This window comes from Otolemur garnettii, unplaced genomic scaffold, assembly GCF_000181295.1.
Source record: "Otolemur garnettii isolate 467f Iridium unplaced genomic scaffold, OtoGar3 scaffold00061, whole genome shotgun sequence".
In the NCBI taxonomy this organism is placed as follows: Eukaryota; Metazoa; Chordata; class Mammalia; order Primates; family Galagidae; genus Otolemur; species Otolemur garnettii.
Genome location: NW_003852456.1, coordinates 2,504,918 through 2,515,944, shown reverse-complemented (window position 1 = coordinate 2,515,944; position 11,027 = coordinate 2,504,918).

Sequence of the window (11,027 nt, the reverse complement as noted above, 5' to 3'; positions counted from 1 at the left end):
ACCTTGGCCTCCCAGAGTGCTGGGATTATAGGTGTGAGCCACCGTGCCCAGACCTGTGTTTCTAGATCTCAAGTTCTTATTCCAGGCTTACAACTTCTGGTCCAGGATACTAGAACCTCTTCTGAAGGCTCCCTATCTCTTCCTTCTCCTTGTTCCGAGCCATCCAACATATCATCTAAACCAAACCCTCTGGCACTACGTCCTGGGCGCCTGGCATGGGAATTCATGGCTTGTATCATCTCTTGGCTCTTCCTGATTTGGCAAACACGTGCAGTGTGACCAAGTCATGTTGCACAATGTGCTTGGAGTTAGGGGATACAAACATGAGGAAGACGAAGCCTAATCTCAAGGGCCTCTCCATCTAGAGGAGGAGACAGACAACCAGACAGGAAAACACAATACACAGTGCTCCACTGGGCCACACAGAAAGAGCAGAAAGGGCACCTAAGCCCTCCTGGTGGGCAGAGGCAGTCTAAGGAGGCTCCTGCAAGAGGGTACTGCTACACGGGACACTGAAGGATAAATTAAACTTGCCCCGGAAATGAAGGGTATTGTGGGCGTGAAGAACTGCCTGTGCAGAGCAGGTTGGCGTGAGGACATTTAGTGCTCAGAGGGAGAACTACCAGTACTGTGATACTAGACCACAGGTTGCCTAAAACAATGCCACAGAGGAGGACTGGGATCTTAGGGCAAGGAGTAGGAGTCAGGATACCTGAATCATGAATATTAAATAAGATACAGGTCAGCCTGGCCAGTGGCTCACTCCTGTCATCTCAGCACTCTGGGAGGCCGAGGCAGGTGGGCCCCTTGAGCTCAGGAGTTTGAGATCAGATTGACCAAGAGTGAGATGCCCTCTCTACTAAAAATAGAAAAACTGCAACAGAATTGCAAATTGCTTCAGCCCAAGAGTGTGAGGTTGCTGTGAGTCTGTCTAAATAAATAAATAAATAAATAAATAAAGTAACGTGGAAAGTGCCCCCCACCACTCCTGGCACAGACTACAGACCAGACAAGTGTGAGGAGTCACTAGAGGACCACGCCTGAGGAAGGGCATACTCTTGGCCTGCATCCCCCAAAAGAAAGCAGGCTTCCTGTTTGACAAAAGGGAAATAAGGGACGTCCTAATGTGTAATGAGCAAAGTAACACCTGTCTGTGTGCACACGATGTGGCTGTCTCTGACCCTTACACAGCAGTTGGCACAAGGCACGGCAGGCAGCGTGATGTGTCCACGCTGAGAGCAGTGCTCCAGCAGCTGTCACTCTCCTGGGGTCTCCCCTGACTGCACCCTGCTCCCTCCTGTGTCCCTGCCATCCACTGGCCCATCATCACCCCTCTACCCTTTAGGACAGAGACTCAGGCGGACGAGCCCCTGCGTTGGAGGGTCAGCAGGCAGGCCGCTCACTGCTCTGCCAGCAGCTAACAAAACACCAGAGAGGGAAATTGACTTACTTTAAGGAATGGGCTCATGTGATTCTGGGGATTGGTGAGTTGAAAATCTGCAGAGTGCGTGGGCAGCCTCAAGACCCAGAGAGGAGTCCAGGTGGTGACCTGGAGGTGGCCTTCTCTGTCCTCACAAGCCTCAGCCTGTTCCCCTCAAGCCCTCCAACCAATTAGGTGAGGCCCAAGCACCTTCCAGAGGTCAATCTGCTTTACTCAAATTCTGCTGATTTAAATGTGAATCTCATCTGAAAAATACCTTTACAGCCACATCAACTCTGATGTTCGACCAAATGCTGGGGTATGCGCCTAGCCATGTGAACACAGCATATCACCTTGACACCAGGTGAAAACAGGTGCTTACTGAATGTTCGTGGAATGAATGAATGAATGAAATCCACCATGTCACGTCTGTCTTATCCTTTCTCTTCCTTTCCTCCTTCTTCTGCCTGACTCCCTCCTTCCTTCTGCTTCCTTCTATTCAAACTTGCTTTCCTTCCCTTGTGTGTCTCTCTCTCCCCATGGTTTCTTCCAGGCCCCACAACTGCGGAGATACGTAAGGGGCGAGGCGAAGTAGAAAATCCCCATCTGTGACCACACTGGCCCCTGAAGGATTTCTCCTCCATGGGCAAGGGCATCACTAACCGCCTCAGTGGAAAGTCAGCCCCAGTGGGCAAGGGCATCACTAACCGCCTCAGTGGAAAGTCAGCCCCAGTGGGCATGGGCATCGCTAACCACCTCAGTGGAAAGTCAGCCCCCAGGCCAGCAGGCCCAGCTCTTTCCATTAACTGTGCCAGACAGGCTAAGAAAGAACGAAAGGGCCTGGCAGGAGCGATTGTCCCAATCTCTTGCCCTTCCCAGTGCCCACAACGCACTTACCCAGCCTATACCAGCTTGTGCAGGGACTCAGGGAGTCTAGGAGGCACCAAGGGTCAGGTGGGGACTCATCCCAGGTGACTGTGTGCGAACCCCACTCTCAAAGATTATCTCTGCTGTAAACGAGTGCAGATCCAAGCTCCACTTCACAAGACTCACCCTGCTCCACCATCTCCTGAGCAATTGTAACCAAGCCCAGCCTTCCTCTCTTCTCCTGCCTCCCTCTCTCCTCCTGCCTCCGTCCTTTGACAAGTATTTCTAGAGTATGGGTTTTCCATGCAGGACACTGTGCTGACGTTAAGGGTACAGAGATGAGTAAGCCAAGGCACTCATGTCCAGTGGAGGGGACATCCCGGTGTGGCACAGCCAGTCAGCGACGGGGCTCATCATCCTCTAGCCTAAACTTCATCTGGGTCGGGTCTCCTGGGCAGCCCTGCGGACGTGCTAATTCCCTATTCACTAATACCTTCATCCGACCCTTGCAGTTTATACCTAAAAATAATGCACTAGAGAGGCGAGGTGTCCTGCCAAGCCACAACCGGGTCTCCAAACAGCGTGTCCAAGGCCAAATCCAGGTTCCTCTTTAAGCCTCTCACATGGGCTCCGCCCTTTCCTTGGAGTCGGTGAGCAGTTCAACCACTAGAGGGCGCCAACCAACCCTCCATTGACACCAACCTCCCACATCTGGACGTACAGTCTCAGCGCTGGGTTGCTCTGCTCCCAGGTCTGTCTGTGATGACGCTAATCCTCCCTTCCAAAAAAATGAACCCCACAATTGTGGCAAACTTTACATTGTCTGCACAGACTTTACTCTTGCTACTCTGAGAAGTTAACGGATGAAGGAGTCAAGCTATCCTAATACAACGAAAAAAGCCAAAGATTGACTTCTAAATAAATGTCAGAACCAATGACAAAAATGATTTTTTAACTTTTTGCTTATTATTATAACCATCTGCCAACATCTACTGTCAATACATAACCACAACATAACCTTGCATTATTGATAAGACACTGTATAGCAGTGGTATCAAGTAAACACAGGACCAATGGTCATCAGAGGGCTTTCTCTTTATTAAAAAAATTTTTTAAAGATACTGATCCCAGTACCCTCACTGCTCACCATTGATCAAAATTGACGTTCTCTGGATTAAAGATTTAAATTTAGGACATGAAACTATAAAAATTCTAGAAGAGAGTGTGGGGAAAACATTTGACAAATTGGCCTGGGAAAAGATTTTATGAAGACCCCTCTTGGCAATTGCGGCAACACCAAAAATAAATGAATGAGACCTGATCAAGCTGAGAACCTTCTGCACGGCAAATAGACAGCCTTGGGAATGGGGGAAGATATTTGCATGCTACAAGTCTGACAAAGGTTAATAACTAGAATCTACAGAGAACTCAAATTAATCAACCAGAAAAGAGAAAGCAACCTCATTTGTAAGTGAGCAAGAGACTTGAACAGAAACTTCTCTGAAGATGACAGATGAATGGCCAATAAACACATGAAAAAACGCTCATTGCCCCTAATCATGGGAGAAATGCAAATCAAAACCACTATGAGTGAGACATCACCTAACTCCAGTGAGATTAGCTTACATCACAAAGTCCCAAATCTGCAGGTGCTGGTGTAGATGTGGAGAGATGGGAACACTTCTGCCTTGCTGGTGGGATTACAAACTAATTCAACCTCTATGGAAAGAAGTATGAAGAATCCTCAAAGAACAAAAAGTTGACCTTCTATTTGATCTCACAACCCCATTGCTAGGGATCTACCCAAAAGAACAAAAATAATTTTACCACAAAGACATTTGCACCAGAATGTTTATTGCAGCTCAATTCACAATTGCCACGACATGGAAGCAACCCAAGTGCCCATCAACCATGAATAGATTAACACTGTGGTATATGTGTATCATGGACTACTACTCAGCCATAAGAAAAGACGAAGACTTTATATCCTTTGTGTTTACCTGCATGGGTTGAAACACATTCTTCTTATAAAGTATCTCAAGAATCGAAAAAAGTATCCAGTGTACTCAATTCTAATGTGAAACCAGTATACAAACAACTACACACCCACAGGAAAGAAAAAACACAAATATAGTCTAGCAAGGGGAAAGGGGAGAGGGGAGGGAGGCAATTGGCAAGATCTCACCTCATTTTTTTCATCTCACCTAATGTGCACAATGTGAGGGTGTTCAGCATGAACCCTTGGTGGGCTCAATTACAACTTAAACTTTACCTTAGAATTGAAACATTGTATCCTAAACATTTGTACCCTCATATTAATTTAAATTAAAAAAATTTTAAAAACATTTTTTAAGAAATTAAATAAACAAATAGGAAATTAAAAAAATACAAATTCCAGGGTCCCACCCATGGAGATTCTGTTTAATAACTCTGGGTTTGGGATGAGACCCAGAAATGTGCGTTGTCAAAAGGCTTCTGGTGTTTGAACGAGTTTGGAAGTCATTGCTATATAATTAGAGTGTAAGAAATGCAGAGAGTGAGAGGGACAGGAATGAACTCAAATATCTGATGAATCTGGGGTAACTCGCAGCCTTGGGGGCAATAGGAGGGAGAACAAATCTCAAGGTCACAGGACATACTGAGATTACACCCCTAGCTTTGCTGAGGTGAGTGCAGGTGTCTTGGCTAAGTCTCTTCTAGGACTTCTAATCCCAATGGGATTGAACTATAGCAGGGCCAGGTATCCTGCTCCATCAGGCTCAATGTGCATCCAGCTCTGCCACATAAGGGTCATGTGCCTTTGTGTGCCCTTAAGTTCCCCCACACCTCAGTTTTCTTATCTGCAAAATAAACCCAATACTCATCCTACCATGGTCGGGACTCAGAGAGCCAGGATCAGCAGAGCACTCAGTGCCTGGGAGGTACAGGGTGTATCTACGCGCGTCACGACTAGCCAGAGAAGGAAGAGCAGCACGCACAACCACTGCCCCTGCCAAGCCCAGTGCCCCGGGCTGTCTCAGCTCTGTCCCATGACTCTCCAGCTGGCCAGATGCAGGGGGCTCTCTTTTCTAGCTCCAAGTCTGAATTCCCCACCTTCAACGTGCTTATATCTACAAAGTCAAGGTCAAGGAAAGAGAGGAGAGTCTGAACTTTTCTGTTTCTACTAAGCTTCAAAAACTTGCAGCATTTGATGATAGCCTCCATGTTCAACCCAATGGCCTTTAGAGACCTGCAAGCATTTTCTGCATCTTGGCTATGTCGCATTCCATTGACCGTTTAGTCCCCGAAGCACCTTTGCTGCTAGCACTCCTAGAGCCCTCTGAGCTCTGCAGGGATTCCATCCTGGACCCCATTCCTCTCCTCTGACCTCTTCTTGAGAGATTTCTTTCTTTCTTTTTCTTTTTTTTTTTTTTTTTGGACAGAGTCTCACTCACTCTGCCCCCCTAGGTCAAGTGCCTTGGTGTCATAACTCACAGCAACCTCAAACTCCGAGGCTGATGTGACCCTCCTTAGTGATTTCTTCCACCTCTATCTGTCAGCCCCTGGAGGTGATGCTGCCCTTTTATCCCTGACCTCCAGTTTCCTATCTCATTCATCTTCTGGGTGTCTTTAAAGCCAGTATGTCCAAAATGAAATGAATCATCTTAACACTTCTACATACCCCTCCCCCACACCCTGGGGAGGAGTATGTATATAGGGGCAGGGAATGTAGGAAAAGATGATTCTCTTCCTCTTTATTGCCAATCTCAATTAACAGAGTCACTACCAAGCCCATTCCCAGACCAGAGACCCAGCAGGCATCTTTCCGGTTCTTCTCTCACCATAGTTACTCCTTCCCTGAGCCCTGCTGATTTCATCTCCAACACACCCAGCCCACCTCATCATCTCTATGTGAACCGCTGTGATGTAAGGAAGTTAAACTCTTCAGTGCTGGGTCCATCTGCCGGGTGACACACTCTTCCTCACGATTCATGACCTAGTGGGACAACACTGCGTTTTCTCAGGACTGGGAAGCTACTCACGCCCTTGTGCTCCAGTGTGTGCCATGGGTCCCTCTTGTGCTTGAGAGTCCCTTCGCTGTTGCTTGGATACCTCACACACTGTGGAGGGGGGTATGGTGCCCGCCCCCCACCAAAAGATATGCCCACCTGGAGCCTGAGCATGTGAACTTGTCTAGGAAAGGGGTCTTTGCAGATGTCAAGGCTCTCAAAATCATCTTGACGTCCCCAGGCAGACTGAAATCCAATGACAAGCATCCTTATAAGAAGAGAAGGTGACAGAGAGGAGGAGAGGCACTCAGGGGAGCCATGTGAGGATGGTGGGGGAGCGAGGGGAATGGGAGTGATCCTGCCGCAAACCCAGGACACCTGGAGCCACCAGAGGCTGGAGAGGCAAGGAGCGAGCCTCCCCTGGAGCCTTCACACTGAGCGTGGCCCTGCCAACACTGTGGGTTTTGACTTGGGGCCTCCAAAGCTGTGAGAGTCTAACATTCCATTTTTTTAAGTCTCTTTGTTTATAGTAAGTTGCTGTGGCCGCTCTGGACAACTAACATGCTCACTCCTGGGGACTCAGCTCCTACGCCGCCATCTAGTCCAGGAAGTCTTCCTTTTGCTCTGCCACCATCACAGCTCAGCTCCCTCCTTGCCTTCCTCACCCTGTGAACTCCTAAAAGGTGCAACTGGTGGTCTTGCCCTTGGGGTCTCACAGCATAAATGTCATCTCAGCTTCCACAATGACACTTCACCAAGCGTAGAAGGCTAAATAACAACCCCCAAAGATATCTAGGTTCAAGTCCTAGGACCAGTGAATTTTACCTTAAATGGCAAAAAAGAGCTTTGCAGATATGATTAAGACATAGGCTGTCTAGGTGAGCCCTCCACGGCCATAGTGTCCTCACAGAGGGGCCAAGGGAGGCTTAACGCTCGCTCACAGAAGAGAAGAGGTACCCACGGGGTCAGAGAGTGGAGCAAGCAGCCTCGCCACAAGTGCCAACATCCAGGAAGCCAAGAGGCATGAAAAGACGGATGGCCCATGTGCCACCCCATAGGGAGGGTGGCCCTGCTGACACCAGGCTTCCAGCCCCGTGCCACGGATCCCAGACTTTCAAACTCCAGGCCATGAGAGAATATGGTTCCCTTGCTTTAAGGCACCAAGTCAGTGTGCATTTGGTCCCAGCCGCACACCTAACAAAGACACCAGGCTTTCTAAAACCACCTTCATCCCAATCAAAACTTGTTTTCTCAACAGCTTCCTTTAGCTTGGTGTTAGGGAGGAATAAGATCTAGTTATCTCAGTTCACTCAAATGACAGCCCCTTTGTGCTCTCAGAGGCAATTAAGTTGTTTTTTGTTTTTTGGTTTTTGTTTTGAGACAGAGCCTCAAGCTGTTCCCCTGGGTAGAGTGCTGTAGCATCACAGCTCACAGCAACTTCCAACTCCTGGGCTCAAGCCAGTTTCCTGCCTCCGCCTCCCAAGTAGCTGGGGGCACAGGCGCCTGCCACAACGCCCGGCTATTTTTTGGTTGTAGCCGTCATTGTTATTTGGCGGGCCCGGGCTGGATTCGAACCCACCAGCGCAGGTGTACGTGACTAGTGCCTTAGCCACTTGAGCCACTTCTATGGTTTATCTTACAAGGGTACAAGTGAATCTTTCTAAGAGTAGAATATAAACATTTTAACACAATAACTAAGAAAATGACATAAAGGCTATGTTAACCAGTTTGATGAAAATATTTCAAATTGTATATGAAAACACCACACTGTACCCCATGATTGCATTAATGTACACAGCTATCATTTAATAAAAATAAAAAAAAAGAAAACAATCTCATCGAGACTGGTTATAATAAAACTTAATATTTTTAATCCAGGGTTTTTACTACCCCATTTGTAATCTATGAATGAAGTCAAAATTTTGGAGTTCAACTTTGTAAAATATTCCACTCTCAGTACTCATTATTACAGAAGCAGAATTTCTAAACACTGGATTGCTTTAGTCTTTTGCTAAAAGTTAAAAAATATCTTGAACATTAACTGCCCCCCCCCAAAATAAATAAATAAAGGCAGGTACTTCAAAACTCCTCAAATTAACCTCTGATTGGTCGGCTTAATGTAAAGAAAGGACGTGAACTGAAGCTGCCTACAGCAGGGCACAGTCAAGGCAGCGAACCAGCCCTGGGCGCACTGGCCCCACTCAGGAGCGGGTTCTGCCCTCAAGAGTTACCTCCTTAGTCTGGTTCTTCTTGTCACACAAAGGGGCTTGCAGGTGCTCTAGACACTCTGTTTGCTCTCAGTGGCTCAATGTCACCCAGCCAGCCCCTGGCATACAGTAAATCCTGGGTCCTGATGGGAAATGAATGCTGACGGCAGCAATCTGACTGCCAGAGAGGCAGGGTGGAGTCCCGGGCATTAGTCTGTCACCTGCTTGCACAGGTTGGTGGTCAAACCTCTGCAGCCTAATTCCTGCCCATAACATGGAACCCCTTAGCCATGTTACTGCAGCTTACTGCAGTGTTTTTCAGCCTTTTTTTTTTTTTAAATCTTCGAACCTATAGTTAAACATCTACGGCACACTTAAATTATATGGATCCCACAAAAAGAGCAAAGAAAAAGAAACATTCTTACTGTGCTTTGAACTTTTTTGCCAATAATTTAATTAATGATCCTTAAAATTTTTTGTAGTCCGCCTAAGTAAGTGTCTCATGGCACGCAGCATACCAGTTGAAAAATCACTGATATCTCTGCTAAAACTGAATCTTTCCCCCAAGTTTCCCCAAGGTCTATGCAATTTATAATAATTTCTTATTTTATTTTTATTTTGTTTTTGTTTTTGTTTACAGAGTCTTACTCTTTCACCCTGGGTAGAATGTTGTGGGATCATAGCTCACAGCAACCTCAAACTCTTGAGCTCAAGTGATCCTCTTGCCTCAGCTTCCCAAGTAGCTGGGACTACAGGCATCTACCACAATGCCCAGCTAGCTTTTTATTTTTAGTAGAGACTGAGCCTTGCTCTTACTCAGGCTAGTTTTGAACTCCTGAGCTCAAGGAATCCACCTGCCTGGGCTTCCCAGAGTGCCGGGATTGCATGTGTAACCCATTACACCCGGCCTATACTTTCTCATTTTTAGCAACATATACCTCTAGTTCTCTGTGAAAATTAGCCCTGTAAAGCAGATGAACTCATGCTGTGCAGGGCTGACTTCCCTGAGACCTCTGGAAAGAACTCTAAGCCAAAACTCCCCAGAAGTAACTTCTGGATGGCTGCTCAGGTTAACACAGAGTGAGAACTGTAATCGTCATCCCCTAAAGAAAAGCCAATTGCCCAGAATCACCAAGGTCCTTAATGCTGCAAATCACAGCATCTGTAATATATATTCTAAGTGATACTAATATCAAAATACGGGAAGCACTACCTCCATAGGTCCTGCCACTCTCCTGAAAGTATTCTTTCTCAACACTTTTGTTTATACTCCCTCCACTTAGCGCTTTTAAAAGTCCAAAAATAGTACTCAATACTAATATGAAGCCAGTAGACAACCTAAGACATGCCCACACAAAAGAAAAAATTCAATTCAAGGTGTGGGGGGGAGGCAGGGAGAATAGTGGAGGGAGGGGGATGGGTGAGCTGCCACCTACTGGGCACACCTCCTGGGGGTAGGACACAGCTACAACAGGAAGGGTCCATATCTAACAAATGCAAACATCGTAACCTAATCATTTGTACCCTCATATTAACTTGAAAAAAAAGTTCAAAACTCAATTGCAGAATACAACCAAATGAGAGACTGCCTGGAGGATTAGCTCCAGCATTGATGCCAAAATCATCCTCAAAGCCCCTCCCCCAGTCTGCCTTCATTCAACAAAACCATATTGAGCATCTACTACTTTCAAACCTTGGAGAGACTCTCAGGAAAGAAATTCCTGCATAGAGAAGTAGAGGGAATTCCTGCAAATGCCCTATGGAGTATTTGAACCAGAGGTGCAAAGTGAAGGGCTTTCACTCTGTGCAGTTATTCAGTCCCAATTAGGTCGGCCCGAAAGTTGCCTCCACCTTTGATCTCCATCTGTCCTCCTGGGGTGGCCAGTCCCATGGGCACACACACCAACTGGGAATGTTGTTCAAACTGCAGATCCTGAATCCACTGGGTCAGGGAAGGAGCCCTCAAATCTGCATATCTAATGAATTCCTAGGTGGTGACAATCCCCCTGGTCTGGGGGCCACATTTTCCATTGCAAGGAATTAGAGCGTTATTTATTTATTTATATATTTTTCGAGACAGAGTCACATTGTATCACCCTCAGTAGAGTACAGTAGCATCACAGCTCACAGCAATGTCAAACTCTTGGGTTAAGTGATTCTCTTGCCTCAGCCTCCCAAGTAGCTGGGACTACAGGTGCCCAACACAACACTCAGCTATTTTTGTTGTTGTTGTTGTTTATTTAGCAGGCCCAGGCTGCGTTGGAAGCCACCAGCCCAGGCATGTGGCTGGCGCCCTAACCACTGAGCTAAAGTGCTTTGTTTTTACTTAAAGCAAAAGCAACTTCTGAAAGCATGAATGAGACTCTAGTGACTTGTGTGAAAGGCTTCCAAGCCCTCCCTGTCACTTGAGATGGTTGTCATGCCTTGGTTGGACACGTGTGGTTTCAATGCTTCTACCTTGCTGAGCAAAAACTGTAAGGTTCTGCTTCCCAGAGTAGAACACAGGGGCTGAGAAAGGAAGCCCTGGGTGGCGACTGTGGCTCA